Source organism: Ips typographus, linkage group LG10 (genome assembly GCF_016097725.1).
Source record: "Ips typographus isolate SLU linkage group LG10, UJ_Ityp_2.0, whole genome shotgun sequence".
Classification (NCBI taxonomy): domain Eukaryota; kingdom Metazoa; phylum Arthropoda; class Insecta; order Coleoptera; family Curculionidae; genus Ips; species Ips typographus.
This window is the reverse complement of record NC_138431.1, coordinates 6,655,200-6,674,377: the sequence shown is the minus strand read 5'-3', so window position 1 is coordinate 6,674,377 and position 19,178 is coordinate 6,655,200. Positions and strand designations below refer to the sequence as shown.

Below are 19,178 nucleotides of genomic sequence, written 5' to 3'. Positions count from 1 at the left end.
TCGTCTCCTAATGAATTTGTTTCATTTGAATAATTGAATTACCACCCCTCTTGCTCCTCGCTTCTGTATAAAGAGAGAGACACATTTTCATCCCAAAGTTGGAGATTAAAGAACCTTGTCAAAAGGACAACTTTCCCTCGGTAATCCGTTGAATTTTTTCCTTCAAATTAGCTCATTTTCTCCTTTTTTTTTAGCAAGAATTTTAATTATTTGCATGGCTACGGGTAAACTAAATTAAGATTAGTACTTTAGGTTTTGGAGAGGAGTATAGTTTAGTTAAAGCAGTACACAATTTTTTAATGTAAATTACAATTAACTCATCATGTGAGGTATTGGTGGTGGTCCAACTTCATTTTGGTCCTTTGTGTTGTCCTCGTCACCTTTTTTTTAGTGTTAATTGAATAACTTTCCAGAATGGACCTGATGGACTCCAAAAGCAAAGGATTGAGGGCACTGCATCTGAAAGGAATTTTACGATTAATATGGTTGTTCCACGTACGTATGAAGAAATGGTAGTCGTAACCTTTTAAATTATGTAATTATTACATTACAGTAAAATAACAGTCTCAGAGTGGTCAAACAATTAGGCCCCGGGGGGTGATTATCTATTCCGACCAATCAGGCAAATTGTAGCCTTTGGCGGGTTAATTAATTCCATTTCTCCGTCAGTGACACACTCACAAAAAGGCGTGCACTTTTTGACTAGTCTAGAAATTCTCCGCGGGGTCGTACACCACATTCGGCTCCTGACCGAGAACTTAAATATACCCCAGGTACCTGGGGGGGATGATTAATTGATAAACTCCTGCGGTTCGCGGCGCTATCTTCCCTATCACACGGTCATAATTCATTCTGGGAATCGCAATCCTCCTAACAAGGTTGCATTATCGCGGAACAATGTTATTATTAATTTATGTCGGAGCTATTAGACGCCGACTTTGAGTTTTGTTTTAATCTGAATGCCTTTTAGTTAGGGGATTTTAATTCTAACTTACGCAATTAGCGCTATACACAAGTGTCAAATTATTGACTCTCACAGGTGTCCTCCAGCGGCCATTTTTATCCAATAACTAATCGGGTGGAGGACAAACAAACTCGTGCTATATCACAGTAATTCACTTTTGGTTTTAGGGACAACGACTTGCGGGAAAACTGCCTAAGTTGGTCACGTGACCAGCTTTCATAGTTATAATTCTTAATACAGTGTTGTAGAGTGATATATTTTAATAATGTTGCCAAATCTCCAGTTTTTAGAACAATGTTTTTTTTCGGGCTAGCTCACATAATTTTCCAAATTGAAGAGTTTTGTCAAGAATATGACGACTGTTCCAAGATTGTGCAACGTTGCCAGTTTCAGTCACTTTAGTTATTTCCAATTAATTATTTGCAAAAAACTAAACAATAATTTAAATACTTTTGGGATGTTCAAAGAAAACTTGATATTTCTAAAAAATTTAATCATTTAAAATCCTTTATAAAAAATATGAAGAATACCCAAAATAATCCCATCAGATAATTGTATTTGTATTTGTATTGCATTGGTAAACTGTACGGAATTTGCTATTGTGCCAGAAAATAATGTGAAAGTAGAAATAATCTTCTTTGAAAGAAACACCCTGTTTGAAGATTTTTCTTTACTGGGTGACAAATGTTCTTGAGATTAGGTGCAATGTTAAGAGGTTCAGGCTAAATTTAAGCTTAAATGTTTTAGAAACTATACTGGTTGTAAAGGGTGTTCCTGAATGACTAAATCACAAATTTCTTGATCAAAAATATAACGATTTAAGCATACTTACTTATATTCAAAGTTGCTTAATTTTAAGTTCTCAGTGGTAACAAAAATACAAACTTTTATTTTCAAGTCCCATGTAATTTTTATTATTTCCTCTCATTGAAGAAATATTTCGTATGGGTCAAAATATGCCAATTTATATAGTAATTGTTAGTCCCAAGTTATTTCGAAGAATCGATATTAATTTGAGAACTTTGCATATAAGTAACTCTGCCTAAATCGCCTTATTTTTGGCCAAGGAATTTGTGGTTAAGCATTGTACTATTATTTTAAGGACACCCTGTATATCACTTATTAGCTTACCATGTAGTGTAAGTTGGGAAATATTCTGTATGTTTATACAGGATGTTTTATTTGAAGTCACAGACATTACTAATCACATTTTAAACCTCTTTAGCACTGAAACAACTTTTTTTTGTAATAATGGTTGTATATTTAATTTGGGAAACACAACACTAAACCGAATTGAATAAAGTCTGACGGGGTGGCAATTTCACTCTGCCTCCCCCCAGTTTTGGGGTTTTCGTGCCCGTCCCCCGGGTTATTCTGATAAGCATTAGCCGATTGAGTCATATTTCAAACGGCCGGGTCTCGTCACAAAATTACACGGGAAAGGTGTACCTGGCGGGCGTCGTATTTTAGCGATCGAGTTTCGATGACTGTATTAAAAAAGCCCCCGGCAGGCCAATAAACTGCGACCGGGACCTGCATGCGACTGCTGAACATCCAAAAGATCAGAGAGAGAAAATATGGGGTAGTTTTTTGTGTCTATCCACTATGAGAGTAACCGGGAAATACACACATACCGGACCTTAAGTTAATTGAAATAAGCACTTTAATAATAATAATAATAATTGCTATAAACCACTACCAATTAAGAAAAGACTTGTAGAAGTAAAAACTACTAGAGTTCATGTCCCTGCATATAGAAACAGAAGAAGGGTTCGACTGTAGAATGCTAATAAGACAACAAGGGAAAGGGCAACATCCCTACCCCCCTCCTCCCTAGTTCCTTTCGAGCGGGATTTGCTCGAGTGGAATTAACATAGCAATTTGCATTTCGGCATATCCCCTTGACTTTATGTAACTTTAATACGTCCAAATTCGGCGGTATTTACGGCGGATGTCTTTCTGGCAAGTTTCGGCATGGCCGCCGGCGCATATCTACCGAAAGTTTTCGGGAGAAATAATTTGCTTAAATCTCTCGCGCGCTCTTCCTAATTCGATTCTCGAACCGAAGTTCAGGGATGAGACGTTCCTAAACATTATTGCACGAGTTGACAGAGGGAAAAAAAAACCTGCATATTTCCCTTTCAGCGAGCCGTCAACAAACAATATTGGATTTAGTTCTATGCATGCGCGCCCTCGTAAAACCGTCCTTTGTATTCGAAACGAACTCGCAAATACTCAAAACCCTGGTAAATAACACAAAGGCGGTGTAATATTTGCCTAGTTTAATAAGGCGAGAACGTTCTGGAGAGTCAGGTAGAATAAAGAGACCTGATCGGCAAGCGAAAAGCTCGCATTTCCGTGTCCCCTTTAACCCCCTAAACCCCCCAAACTCCATTTTTAACGCAGCGGCGGCGCCCTCTAATATATTCACTCTCCAAGATTTCCGGGAACGTAATAAATGATGCATTGAAAGCCACTCGATATGTGATTGATATGGTTTTCTTATTAAGATGGAGTTGTTGCAGGAATCCCATATTCTCTTCCACTCCCCCTTATTCTTACATCTTGTTACCTTCACTTCCTCTCTACTACGTTATTTTACCGTCCTGTCGTAAAAATGATCTAGCTCTAGGGCATACAGTCATAGAAGGCGTAAACAAACATGACATAGCCATTTGTGCGAAAATTACATTAATAAACCCCCTTTTTAATGCAATTAATGTTAGTATGACTTAAATTAGCACATTTCCTCAGGAAAAGTTCACCCTTATTGACATTTTTAGACTTGAGTTAGGGGTGGTTTTATAGGTTAAAAATTAATCTTCAACAAAGAGTTAATTCCAAGTTTGACTGTGTAAAGTGACACAATTTAAATTGCCTGTTTTTTTTGTAATCCCTTCCAAAGAAATTGCCATAAATTCTACAAAGATCCCCAAAAAAAAATGAAAATTCCCAAAGAGGGCCAGAAGCCCTTAAATACTGTTGAGAACTTCCCAACAATTGCCAAATCCTTTACAAGTGTCCTAAACCTTCCAAAATATTTTTGAAACTGCCAGAGGTCTGTAGAATCATTTTAGAAAGGCCACAAGCCTCGAAATCTACTGAAAGCCTCCCAAAAACTGCCAGAGGCCTTTAAAAGTGTTGTAAACCTTTCCTATTTTTTTTTAAAACTGCCAGAGCTCTGTATATTCATTTTAGAAAGGCCACAAGCCTCGAAGTACCACAGAAACCGTAGCAAAAATTCGCGGAAGTCTTTATAAGTATCCTAAATCTTTCAAAGATTTTCTAAAATTCCCAATCACCTCAATAATTATTTTGAAAATACCAGAAGCCTTCTCCCACATCTTACCACGAAGAGAATGGCAAAAAAATCTTTTTGGTTTTGACAGGCTTACGTTAAAGTAATGCTATGAGGTCACGTGAATTGTTCTACCACTTGACAATGTTGATTTTTAATTTAATTACAATTACACCTTAACCCTATTTTAATATTTTTTTTTTGTGTTTGTATTTGCTTTTTTAAAACCTTAAAGTGTGTTTAATTTGAAATGATTGATTATGTTAAATATTTAGTTTTTTTTTTCTGACTGTTAATGCCAATTCAAAAGCTGGATCAAAAACAATGTTGCCAAAAAATCAGAACCGAACATTTTTCTTTTATTGCACAAATATGCGTAAATGATACAACTCAGTGTTGTTGCACTATTTCACTGTTTTGACTGAATAATTTCCTTGTTTTTGCTTTTGAAACATAATAAATCTGTGCTAGTTGCGATACGCGACCGTAACAATAATTCCGTAGCGGTTCAGCCTCCCCCCTGTCCCCCTTTCTTCATAACATGTAGTTACTTACACACACCCGGCCCTAAGGCTAAGTCGTTCAGAAACCTGTTTGTAAGATATCGCGGTGTAGAGGCAAACCGTACTAGGAACTTCTGGATAAACATTAATTTAACTGAACACACATGCTTTTGCCTTCGTGCACGTTTCACCTACTGTATATTTATTAAAGAGGAAATCCGCCATTTCCGCAGACGGTCCCGAAATTCCTAGAGATGGGGCTAAAAGGGGTAATCCTCCATTCGACAAATCTACCGATTTCTGGTCTGCGGTCTGTTAATAAATTACTGAAAGTGGTATCACCTTTTCTACTTAACACCGCTCGCTGTAATTCCTATAACTTGACTTAATCACATCCCACTCTCTAATTAATACGGACCGAGGAGAGACTATTCGTTAGGGTAATGAGAAAAGTTTCGCTCCTCATCTTCCATCATCAAGAGTCTGCCATTTTATAATAATTATTGCGACACCGTCGTCCTATATGTGCTCTAGTTGTAGAATTATTAATGCACTCCTCGTTTAGAGCGAGGAAGGGGTAATGAACACACCCTAAACCGCCATTAGGCAATCAGAAATGACATAATTACATGTAAATTGTCAGTTTGTGTTTCACCCCATCACTGACTTTTCAAGTTTGCTGCTTGGATATATTTCAATTTTGTTCAAACGACAAATTTACTTAAAGTACATTAATCATAAAACCATCCTGTTGATCTAGGGCTCTATCGAACCCTCTAAGAATTGACATAAAAACGTGAAGGGATTGAGGGTGAGGGGATGCTCCCGTCATTTTTGGGAAGCGAGATGAGAAATAGTAAAGCAATTTCTCGGGGCGAAATCCGGTTTCCATAACTTACGAGGAAGCTATTCGGAAAATGCCAAACTGTTGAATGTCCGAATGTGCGGGCTCCGCCAAAGACAATAAATCATTGTGTCCCCCGAAATGGGGGGTTGGGGAAGCCGAGGGGGGCTGTCGCTCGTAAAATATGGCGTCGATTAAAACTATTAATGACCATCAACGTGGTGCGTCATCGACAACTATAGGGAATTACGAGATTAATGCACTATTCGGATGTAAAATACGGTTGTATGGATGTTGTTTAGCGTTATGCCGAATCAACGGGACAAAAGTCCTAAATAAACTTTTCTTTCCCTCTTTTTTGACGTCTCCGACCATTAGAGTAGCGTATATATTTATTTAATCCAATCCGAAAAGCTTTCTCTCTTTTCCGGCTAACGATAAAATCAAAGCTAATGTTTTTGTCAACACGCCGCAGTCTCAACTCGCCTTAATTGGATAACGAAGATTCTTTTTCGCGTTTGACATTTTTCTGGTTCGTATTAAGCGAAACTCGATTGGAAAAGTTGGCCAATAACTCCTCCTCTCACCCTCTTTTAGTAGAAAACAACATCCCCGCGAGAAAGTTTAATCGATAACCGATAAGTTCAAAATAACTTCATTCCAGATTTAACAAAGTTGATTAGTTCACATCTTCAGCGGTATGTTATCCAGGGTGTTCAAGTTTGTTTCTGTTTTGCTGAGTGCACATTTGATTTTGGAGCGGTGGGCAAATTTGGGACATCCTGTAAAATATACAAGAAATTATTTACCTCTCCTTAAACCCAAAAAAAAATCAAATGTGTACAGGGTTGTTTCGTATATTTAGACAGCTTGTGGCCACTTTATTTTTGAAAAAAACTGTTAATACAGAAGTTATAAGGCTTCGCCTAAATCACGAAAAAATTTTATTAAATAAACAAAGTGTTCTAGAATGATTTTGAAAATGCCAGAAACCCTTTTCTGGTAATTAAAAAAAATTGGAAGGGGTACCATTTTTGTACAGGCTTCTGGCAATTTTTGGAAGGCTTTAAAAATTATTAGAATGTTTAGGACACTTGTAGAGGGGTCTGGCAATTTTTGGGAGGTTTTCAGCAATATTTTTGGGCTTCTGGCGTTTCTAGAATGATTCTAAAGACCTTTGCCAGTTTTAAAAAAATTCCTGGAAAGTTTAGGGCACTTGTAAAACCTTTGGCAGTTTTTAGGAGGGTCTCAGCATTATTTAGAGGCCTCTGGCATTTTTAAAATAATTCTAAATCACTCTGTCAATTTTTTTGGCCCATTTTAAAATGGGGTTCTTCTGGCTAATAATTTGACAATTTCAACGATTTTTGGAAAGTTTAACAGATTTTGAGTGGGCTTTATTTTTAGATTTTTTTCTGCTCTTTGGCAACGTTGCAAATTGGGGTTGTGTCATCATTTTGAGCTTCGTTTAAAAATGGTTTCGATGTGGACCTGGAAAGATACTTAAAAACTATCTGGACAACCTGAACAACCTAAAGAAAACATTGTAATAGAATGCAAAAAAGGAGAAATAGACGAGTTTTAGAGTGAATTAAAAACAATCATTAATCAGTGATTGGGAATTTTTGAATTAATTGGCCTCTTCAAGAAGTATTTCAATACACTACCTAGTGAATAGATTAACTTTCATAAGAATTCCCAACGGTTCATTAGCATGATTTTTTTAATTTTATTCAAACCATACTGAGTCTTGATACTTTATTCATCAGAGTTACGTTCTGAATTTGAGGGACTTTTTTCTCCTTCTGCGTGATCTACGATACCGCTTTCTGGCACTTTCTACAACGTGAAAAATCACGACTCTTTATTAACTTTCCGGATGGTTTCTGACCTTTTTTTTTATTAACCCGTTTTAAATATACGAGCGTCGTAAAGTTTCGGGACTACCGATGAAATCCCGAAATGGCCGCTCCGTAAATCATATCGCGCTCAAACTTTTAATTTTGTAAGTCAGCGAAAACTATGAAGTTGTATTTCGGCGAGATTAACCGGCCGGAGGGTGGGTAGGGGGGGATGAAAAATTTCGGCCGTTTGTTTTTTTTTTTTAATTTCGAAGGAAGCGCCCCCTTTGATTTATCGCCTCTGATTAATTGTTTCGACCGCGGAGTTAACCTCCCCGTAAACGGCCTTTTTCCGTTTCGGTTTACTGCGAGAAAGATTAAACGGTTTGCGGTTCGACTCAAAACTTACTTGCCCCGAAATTTATTAGTCTGTTTTAACCCTCACATAACCAACCAGTGGAATTGAATTATCAATTTTGTGTACTCCGCACCGTAGTTTGTGATTGGTCAAGAAAAGGCAGCAAGCAGAAAATTGCTTTTCTTTACCAATCACTGACTGACCAATCACGGTAAGTCAACCTCAGTCTTTGAGTACTTAGTTTGTGATTGGTTCTGCCCGTGTTACTTAATCAGCCAACAAATTTCTTAGGTTACGTTAGTATTTTTTGTTTGGTTAGGTTGAGTGTTAGTAATAATAATAAAGTACGTATAGACAATGAAATTTCATCTTCTACCAGATTGTATTAAGTTGATTTTGCTCTCAGAAACTTCGTTAAAGGGCAGACAAGGAAAGAAGTGACAAGGTGCACCAAAATGCTTTTTTTTTTAACTTAAAAGTGGTAGAAAATTTCGTGCTCTACAACATTGTATTAAGGTGTTTTTGCTCTCAGGAGCCTCCTTAAGCAGTTAAGAAGGCAAGGCAATATTTGATTAATAATTGAATAAAAAACAAAAACAAGATGACAAAAAAATGCAATAGACAGTTCTTGATTTATCAACTCAGTCACATTTCCCAGTATTAGTTACGTCATTTTGTCATCCGTTCTATGTATAGTAATTTAGTGGCTTAACGTATTGTACTAGTTCTGGGTCAAAAGAGGCAAAAAGGGATCTAATCCAAGTTGAAATGACAATGAAAAATCTGTCACACACATTAAAAGAAAACGACTTGAAGACGAAGAGGAAGTTAAACGGTTTCGCATCGAAACAATCTCAGTTTTCCCTCGTTTCGAGAACAAACGAAACATTGAAGTAATCCTATATTTGTTGATGCCGCTTTAAGATTAATCCGTAAAGTTTCGCGTATTGTCTTTTAATCTCGTCCTTAAGCGGAAACGGCTTTAAGATCCTCGAGTGATAAATCGCTTATGCCATTATCTTACATATTATTCAGGGGGGAGGAAACTGTTAGGCGGGTGATTAACACGAACAAAGTCGGAATTAATCGTTCCTTTTCGTTTTAATAAAAAGCATGCACCGGGATTTGATCTCTTCTGCTTCCCACGCAATCAAATAACTTCAAATAAAGCCGTAAGTTTCGGAAAATTGCTTTAAAATGAAATCTAATGATGCCGCCCCTATTCTTTTCAATTCGCGCGCGCCTTCAGGAATCCGCCCAGCAATTTCAGGCGCGAGGCTTACGGGTAGTAGCAAAACGGGAAAAATTTGATTTTGTTTATTCCGCGAAGCCACCTAATTTTATCATTTTTTTAAGGTGGTGAAAATTGCTAATTTTCACATTCATTTCTATTGCCAAATATAAAGAATCAATTTTTTTAGTTTTGTAGATAAAAAAGAAAATGGGAATTCATTTTTATTGAGAACGACGGAATCTTGGTTGCTATGGGATGTTGAAAATGGCATTCTTTGACAGTAGCAATATTAAATATTTACTTGGAAATTAAATTTTAAGAAGCAAATAAATAATTAATGTGTAAATCCACAAACACCTATTGGAATGTTTTCTTCACAGTTATGCTGTGAATTATTCTCTTAAATTCTCGTGGCATATTCTCTGAAATTTTTTTTTGTTGGAAAGTTTTTAATGGATCTTTTTGGGCATTTGGTCGAATTCACTTTATGAATGATTCAAGGGCCGAATTCTGAAAAATGCAAACCGCAATATTGGCAAACAGTGGAACATACAAATTTCATCGGTGATAACTTGACTTTTACATTAGAATCGATTACGAAAACATGGCGGCTGCGAGGAAATGTGACCGATTCGATTGTGGGTCACGTCCGCACAAATTATGAACACTGACCGATCGTGCGGGGGAAAAGTCGACTTTTCTAGATTTTTTCGATTTCAATGGCTCACTAATGGTTGTCGACTCGAATGTCGGCGCCGAGATAAATGTAGTCCTTCTCATTTTCTCTTTATATAGAAATATACAGAAAATAAGTGGCTCGAGGAGGAGCTTAATTGTGCCATTTCGCGCTCGATTTAATCGGGATCTTTTCATTTCCCAGGCCACTTCAACTGCAACTTCGTTTCATTCGTTTTTCTCCGGGAATTTCGGAATTATGACTTCTTACTTAAACAGCACGTACCGAGTGTGTGTGTCGACAAAAATAGGAAAAGATTAGCGTCACATCTGTACCAGAGAACGTTCTCCGATAAATTTTTACGTAACTGCCTGCGATCACTCATTTGTTTTCAGCCCCGGAGGACGTGATTTTACTCCGGTTCTTACCACTCTGCAGGAAATATACCGAGTGTCTTTAATGCTATCATTATTTTCTCCTCCTATTTTAACTCGGCTGGAATTAGAAAGTTTGACAACGCTGCAAACTGACACAAAATCAGCAAAGTTTAGTTTAAGCAAATCTCCATTGTGCTTCTTTACCAGCCAAGTTTTTACAATTTCACCTGAATAAATTCTAAGTCAGTTAAATGGAGACAATGTTCGCCAAAACTTATACAGTCTGTCCAGGATAAGAAGGGGATCTTGAAAAAGATTAGAGATACAAATTTGATTAAATAGGAGAAAAGTTGCTTAATCATGGCCTTAATAAAATGACATTTAGAAAACATCGTCTTTGAGATATTTTGCAAAAAAGAAAATTTTTTGATTTTATCTTTCATTTTTTTTGAGACGTTACTATTGAACCTAGATCAAAACTAATGACACTTCTTCAAAGCAACTTTTAAAGCTCTTTTAAGTGGCACACACGTTTCGTCTTTGCGGAACCATCATCAACTTTATTTTTTAAATATGGTCCTGATGTTTTTATCAAAGTGTGATTTGAACAAAAAAACACGTACTGTAACCGGTTATGAAAATTGTTGAAACGTCTGGTGTTGGGGGAGGGGATAGTAAACCGGAAGTGAAGGACGTCGTAGCGTAATAAGCGGCTCGAGAGCTCATTTACTTTGGAACAAACGAAAAACCCCCCCTCGAACCCTCTGGCCCCGTTTCGTGCCGCTTTTCTTCCGATTTTCCGGCCGTATCTAAAGTCATCTAGTTCCGTGATTAATATTCTTAGTCGTGGAACGCAATAGGGCCCGTTCTCCCTAATGCTTCAGCGACGTTTTCATTAAAACATTAACCGTTCGGTTTCATTACCCCGCCGGTAGTTCGGGAACAAAACCAAAACACCATAACACCGCCGTTACCGTAAAGAAAACGGGAGGATCTTCGTTTTTGATTATACGGTCGGTTTTAACACTTTAACGTTGTTCAGTTAAGTGAATTTACTAAGTTTTTTTTAATATCTTTGAACTGGAAAAGTATTAGTAATACTGTGGTACCCTTTTTTTTAGTGAATCATTCGGGACTGATCACGTTCAAATATTTGGGGGGAAAACGACAAATTTGCAATATTTTTCCCTCAAAAACAGGGCTTGATGCTCGTAACCGACTTCCTTGGACCTCTAATTAACCAGTTCGAATTCAGATGGCGTGCCGGTGCGGTGATAACACGCACCGGCCGTTTACTGCAATGGCGGTTCTACGAAAACCGCCGGTTGTGTCTGACGATCCCGGATTAGACTTTCCTCGAACGTATACAAGTTAAAATGCAGACGAAAAACCACTTTCTCCGAAAAAAATACCGTAAAACACCACGGGAGAGGGGATAAATCAGAACAAGACAACGGGGGGTTACCACCCTCGCACCGGGCCATAAAACAACCTTCTTTATTAATTAAGTTCGATATTGCACACCGCGGGTGTGAAATATAGGGTTAGGTAATGCTTTCAAAAATTATGACTTGATTTATATTTATACACACCGATACCATCCTCCCTCTACTCTCTTTACACCATCTGAGACGTTGGCAAAGTTTTATAGCAACATCGTCTCGGTTTAATAACGTTGTAAAACTGCTCAAAATAGAGCTCTGTTAAAAGGACAGGTGTGACAAAGAAGCGAGGAAAAATCAACAAACACCCCGAACAAATATTGTTATTGTCGCAAAGTGGGCGTTCGAAATTCAGGTGTTTTTGAGTTGCAATATCTTCGAAACGTGAAGAGAGGGGTGGTTTCACCGCCATTTTGTAGTAAAAATAAAATCCATTGGAATATTTCAATTTTTTCATTTTTTTATTTAAGCTCATTAAGAATTCGTTTGTGCTTCATTTATACCTAATGGTCATATGCCAACTTGACTGTCAAAATTTCAATTATTATAGTGTTTAGAACTAAACCTTGCCCTAATCAATTCTCACAAAAACCACGTTGTCACATCAATATTTAGTATAATTAGCATAATTTGGCACCAGTGTGTTCTCTGGAAAAAAGTATAAACTGGAAAATGTCAAATTATTCAGTTATTTAGTGACAAATCCAGAATAGACTGAATTTGGCACTATCCACTTTAACAATCTACAACTCGGTTGTACACTGTCAAAATTCCAATTATCAGGTCAGTTTTCATCATTTTGATGTAATTTTCCAGTTTTCAACTCCATTATCAAGATTCAAGCACTGAAAAAAAATTTATAATTGAATATTAATTGTCTTCATAAATTTAATGTCATTATCATATTTTTTCGTCAATTTTCCTAATTTTAAGTTGTAATTTTCCAAATTTATACTTAACGTAAACAAAACGTTCCAGAGACGAGTTTTTAAAAACCTCATTAAATCTGACCGAGGCGTGTCACAAAACCGTTAATCCAAAACCTCAATGTTTGCTGGAAATTTTTGGTCCGGTCACGTCTCAGCCTATTTACATTACAAATCTCGCCGTTTATGGCTGCCATAATGAAAATAAACGTTTTATTAGGTTGCCGTAAAAACTTTTTCACCCAATCGATCAAATAATAATCTCCCCAAGATCCACTCTACATAATGCAACAAGGAAGTGTATTATCCAAATGTGAGGCTATTTTTCATGCGTTTACGCTTTGTTGAATTCCTCTGTATATTTAGCTTTGTATTCCCGACTTGAAGATCATTTATAACCAATTTCCCGGCACACAATGTAATGGAGATAAGAAGAAAAATCCCCTTGGCGCGTCTATGGAATAAAAAATAGAACTCCCCCGGATACTCCAACGGAATATAATGGATATTTGCCTGTCTGAGGTTGCCACAAGATTATAGTGGGAAAAACTGAGTATCCGTGAAACGCGGCAAAGAATAATTTTGTGAAATATTAACGCATTTAATTTGAGCCCTCGTATTCCGTGAGGGGGGTGGTTTTTAATCCCGCGCTCTGTTTTCGAGCGTTTTACTTTGTTGCCCCGTTTCATTGGCGCAAAAATGCACGTAGGCCATCAAAACCACAAAAAAACGTCAGCACAAACTCCATTAAAAGCCTTGAATTTAATTCCGTGTAAATTACGGAGACGACAAATATCGCGGGACCCATTAGAAGAGAGAACGCAATTAGCAATCGCGAATAATAGAAAGAAAAATTTTGTCCTAAGGGCAATTAAGCGAGTTTTTCATAACTGGTTCGAGTATGACGCACGTTTCTTTTTTTCGTTTTGAAACAACGAAAAGACAAAAATTCCGTATTTTTATTAAAAACTTTCCAGAGCACGCCGACGTAATCAACAATCGTCCCAGGGAGGTGCTCGGCTGGAAAAACTTTTCTGAAAAGTGGGACGTTTTTCTTTTAGTTTATGCCCTATTAATATTGTCTCTGTTTCAATTTAAAGTTGGCAGTGTTAGCAACTGGGAATATTAAATCGTCTAGGGATTTTTGTTTTATGAAAAATTTGCATCACTCAGAGCTGGACTAGTTAATTAAGCTCGAACTGGCATTAAACTAATACAGACGCAATTAGGTCCGGTTTGGTGTTTGCCTTTAAAATGTAGGGTTATGTTTGCTTGTTTACGAACCGACCGATAAACCAATTCGAACTCTTTCAGGCTGGATAAATAAATGCTTGAGGATTAGGTCGAACGACTGCGTTGTAAGAAAATAATCTCTTTCGGGCCCGGAAGATGTAGGGAAAGGGTTAGGATTAGAGAAAAAACTGTAAGACAGTAGCGTAGGTTTCAGATTACTGTGAGAAAGAATTATTTTTTTCTCGTGAACGCCACTGAAACTTTCATCTACTTTAATACCGTACTCAAGATGGTGGGAACCGGTTAAGTAGAGAACAGGTGTGGAAATGGTCGAGTTAACCGGAGGTTAGTTTGGTTACGCTAAAAAGAGACATATGCACAGTTTCAGGATGGATTCCCAATTTTCTTAAATTTCGTCGGGCCTCTTTAAGAAGAATTACTTTTTGCCTAGGGTTATACTTGAGCAAACTGGGGTAGGGAGTGCTTTTCCACTTTTCCAGACACACCTTAATGCATGTTTTTTCCCAACTAGACGGATTAAGGGTAATGTTTCGGTTAAACCGCGACAATTAAGACGTACACCGCGGTTTGGTATGTATGCGGAATTAATGCACCCCCATCGGAGGATTAGATTACGGGCGGAAAGTTGTTTTCCCGCTTTTCGGGACCGAACGTTATCGTCATGTTGCCAGGTGCTCGTAATCGACCAGTTTGTGGACGAGTCTGAGGGATTCGAAGTGCCTAATTAAAGAAATTTCAAATCTGCTTCCTTCTTAACGGGTCCGGTTTATACCTCGATGGGCGTCACATTTTGTTGAAAGTTATTTAGCCGGAAATTCTTGAGTGTAAGTGGAATGCAAAAATTCACGCAAGAAAGTATGTTTAACAAGGATCATGGAGTGAAAACATACAATAGTCAGTTGGAAAAAGATGTCAGAGCAGATATTAAAAAAGGAGTGATAGAAATCAAAGATACCTTTGAGCACTTTCTGTAAAACGACAAAATCTTTAAGAGTATTTGTATTCAGGATGTGATTTGACAGCAGTCATATACAGCGCTGTCTGTAACAGCAACTGTCAAAAATTCAATTTATACCTTATGAGGCAGTACTAGTATAAGGGATATTCCTAAAAATATACAGAGTGGTCCACAGGAACCGGAGGAGCATAATTCTGGAAATTTAGTGGTATACCAAAGTCAATAGGGGCAGTTCATCTAAAATATTTTCAAAATGGTGACGCCTTCGGTTATACCGGAAGTAACGTCCAACTTGCTTATTTTAAATGCAACACTGTATATTATTATATTTTTAGGTTCTGCTAACGATTTCAAGAAGGTATGTTTCATGTATGATAACCAATATCATTTTGGAGTGTCACAGCTGCTAAGCAGAAGGAGTTAGAGCAAAATGGCTAGCATGTTCCTATCTTAACTTTTTCTGGAGTATGCCAAAGTCCTACTGCAAAGTTTGACAGGTGTCAATTTTTTCACTCTTATAAATTTTTGACACTTGGCAAAATTGAAAAATGCTACCGGGTGATAGATTTTGAGATCAAGACAACTTAGTAGATAAACAAAAAAGAAACATAAAATGATGATACGCAGTTGAATTGTGATCTTGGCTTGATTTACTCTAGATAAATAGTTATACTGCATTTGTGCCCTAAATCGTGCGTTTCCAGTCGATAACCGGTAAAGTCTCGGTGGAACATTAATATAATTAAAGGAAGGGCGCAACTCTCCCAGAAACCGGAATTTGATAAATTATTTGGTTTACGCGGATTTACCCGTTCCTTCGGCTATGCCGACAAGAAAATGTACCTTGAGACCTCCTCCCGTTCAGCAATTTCACTCGGAAACTGATCACTTGAGCGCGCGAAAGTAATTAAGGTTCTTTGTAGCCTGTCGTGGAAAATACGGGACTTGTCTCCTCCAACTTTGAGTTTCCCTTTTTACGCTCCTTTTCCCCCCTTTGGGTCCCGGTTGAAATGCGGTTTAGTTTTTCCCTCCCCGCATCTTTTGCGAACGCTGCAGGAATGTTGTGTGATCCCGCCGATTACTAGGCAATTTAACAATAACCAAATCCGAATTTAAATCGATTCCAGGACCGGACTAGTTTACGTGCAGCGAACCGTGGAAAACATGTTTCGCGCTTGATCCGCGTACATGTTTCATTTGGACCGTCGATTTTTGAGTTCATTAAGGCCTGGATTTGTTGACGGAAATTAGTTTAGAATTGCGGATTTTCTCATCAGACAATACAAAACACTTTTTTTTTAGTGACTCTTTATCTGGTGAAAACCTGGTAATGGTTAGGATTTGGCACCCTGGAGAAAGGTTAATGGTGGAAGAAATCCGACCTATTGTTAGGCAACAATGTAAGACTCTGACCATTATTATAACGAGGACTTAAATCCATGGCGACGACGTTTTAGGGTTGGGGGGAAAGAGGGGCTAAACCCACCTGACGGAAATAAATCGTTTCCCCATAAAACCAACACCACCAAGACTCCTCGAGGCCTGTTCCGCACACAAAAACTGTTTTGTTTTCGATAACAATAAACCTTTTAGATTCGTTTAAACGGCCACGTAGGAACGTTCTACGATAAATTGCGCCCACACCCGTAATTTCTCTTTTCTCTCCTGTATAATACGGTCTTTTGTGCGCCAGTGGTTTGTTCGCACTGCAAGGGGTACATTTACACTTGATATAATTTTAGAAAAGTTATTTTATTATTTTTTTAGGAAAAGTTGGGGGTTTTACATGACTTGACAACACTGCTCTTTGTAGAAACTTGCTAACCTAACTCAGTATCACATTCTAATTTTTTTGGAAAAGTTGCACAATTTACGGCCTTTTCTGCGCCAGTGGCGTTCTATTGAACTTGGTACTATTAAATTTGGTCAAGGGGACGCTACTGGCTGCTGGCACAAAGTGGACAGCTCTGTAATGACCGTCATATAAATGGGGGACGGCAGCCTGACCGCAAACCGCTTCTCCAACTTTAGATGTTAACATTTAGGACTTTGCTTTAAATTTACGAATACGACCGTTTTAATTTAAGTTCTCTGGGAGAAATTACGCCAGTCTGATAATTGCCCCAGTCCAATTGAAAAGTTTGATAATGTGATAATTTTTGATTAGTGTACTGGTTGGTATAGGATTTGTCACACAACTTTGCTTGCACGTCATCGTTGACGTAATTTTCAGATTGGCTTGACTGCCTTGAATTTGACCACGTAAATTATTGTATAACCATACTAGTATTATTGTAACCGAACTAACTCACTCTCAAAAATTGAATTTGGTTTCATAGCAGGTGCTATTGCTTGAAATTGTAAAACTGACAGTTTGTGTCATCTATAGTCATCGCAAAAAATACTATATAATAATTTTTGGTGGTCCAAAATAAATTTACGTTCTGTCAGAACAATTTTACAGAAGAAAATGGAGCAAACCCACTAGGAAGCCAAACAAATTACTAATGCTGATCAACTCGATACTTGGTGTAAATTTTGATAAAACTAAGTTAGTCTGATGAGACTTTCTGAAGTCAGATACAAATACTGAACTGATTTTAGCCAAATGTCGAGAAGTTTGGCAACATTGCTCATCTGATGACATACATGCATTGTTGTGTGTCAAATTCTATATCTCCATCAAATGAACAGGGTAATCAATGAGTGGCAACTGATTAAGCCGACTAAATCACTTTGAAACTCGGTCCGCGGCTAGCTCGCACATTATATTGTCACGTTTGGGGGTAGCGCAGGAACAGAAACAACAAACGTAGTACAAGCATGACTTCTTTATTCGGCGCTGCATAACTCTTAGTATTGAACACTGTCCAAGAGGGGGTGTGTAGATGCGTGGGTGTGGGGGTATGGGCGTAAGGCCTTCTGAAGTGCCGCCAAGCGGTACCCGCTCGATACGAGCAGGGTGCCCCTATGTCCGACACGCCCAAAGGACTTACTTTAGGTACTGCAACAGGGTAACGAGCCGTCCGGGCACTAGGAAGTTCGGACTGTCGCTCGTGACCTCCCTCTGGGGATGACCCCAGAGTTCGGTGGTCGTCGATGGCTTGAGACGCCGATTAAATACTCGTCTCATGACCCCAATTTGCCGGTCTCGCTGATTCGGCAGTGCACTGGGGGAGACCGGGGCCAGACTAGGTAACGGAACATGGTGCAACTTCTGATATTCGTGACATCTCCCCCTTCCAACAAGTGTTCGCCCCGAACACTAAAATTCTATATATTACAAAATAAATTTCTCGTCTTTCCTTTTTCCATATGAATCTTAAAATTAACCGATGTTGCTTATTTGCTAGAGAGGGTATGGGAAAAACTTTATTCCAAAAATATAAACACTTTTCTCTTAAAACTACTTCTAGATTCCTAGATAATGTTTTCAGCCACAAAAAAATTAATTCTTTCCTTGGGTCACCTTTCAACCTTGTGTTGCGTCTATCTTCTTGCTCTCCATTTTGGCCAAAATTTACGTCAACTGCACATTGTATTGTATACTCCTTTGGGCACCATCATCTAAGTGGAAACGCTTCACCTAGGCTTCATCTCGTAGTGCCGTCTCTTGGCACTGTATTCTCTAAGCGGCAAACTTCATCGCTTAGCTTCACTTCTTCCTACTGTGTCCTTTTGCGTGCTCCTTTAGCACACCTATCATTGGACATGTATACTTCTTCTTAATTAACGTGAGCACATTTGGAGATGCTTCTTCAGCTCGACTTATTAAAAGACTCTGGGTGCACACGGGTGTAAGTAGAACCGTCGTGGCGGGACCCATCTGAAGATGTCAGCTTCTCCAAGACTTGCTGCTTTACTTCCTTAAATGATATGGCAATGCGTTGATAGACGCAACAAGGTCGTCCGGTGGCCACTGAAATAAACAATATATATATATTTTTTAAATTAATAAACAAAGAATCCTATATCAAGTACTTGCACTTGACCTAGTTTTAAATAAACACACGATACTTGCACTATTTTGCTGTCTCAGCAAGGAACCTAGGTCACTGGCTTAGAAAATTGAGACAATGTTATTACTAAACTGCAACTATGCAAATTATATACTTATTTCTACTATACCCAATTACTCAGTTAAATTTTACCTTTACTAAATTAATATAAATTATACTTATTATTGTGCTCATCTGCACTGCATAGACTCTGTTGCTTTAGGGCGTCCTCCAGGTCGCTCTTTACTTTACCCTACTCGATTCGGGCAAATGCGAGTCTGTAAACTGGTCCTTCAAAATCTTCAACATCTTCATTTTTTGGGAGGGTCGTAGCGTCAGGGGTAGAGCTGGGGTGTGACTACTGATATGAAGATCAGTAGTCCGAGATCAAACGAGGCGCCTCCACCATGTCACGTTTGGGGGTAGCGCAGGAACAGAAACAACAAACGTAGTACAAGCATGACTTCTTTATTCGGCGCTGCATAACTCTTAGTATTGAACACTG

General features: G+C 38.2%; 2 protein-coding genes across 12 annotated transcripts in view; one reads left to right on the top strand and one right to left on the bottom strand.

Moving 5' to 3' along the window:
* Nucleotides 1-19,178, top strand: part of Lar (tyrosine-protein phosphatase Lar) — a 118,562-nt gene that overhangs the window by 25,192 nt on the left and 74,192 nt on the right. Inside the window, exon 3 of one of the 11 annotated variants that reach the window (XM_081987742.1) lies at nucleotides 414-495. The exons of the other annotated variants lie outside the window; for them this stretch is intronic. The gene's annotated coding sequence lies outside the window, so the exon portion shown is untranslated. The remainder of the gene's footprint in view (nucleotides 1-413; nucleotides 496-19,178) is intronic. 11 annotated transcript variants of the gene reach the window in all.
* The window catches only part of Rrp47 (Ribosomal RNA processing 47), a 126,808-nt gene that overhangs the window by 39,592 nt on the left and 68,038 nt on the right, over nucleotides 1-19,178 (bottom strand). The gene's annotated exons all lie outside the window — the stretch shown is intronic.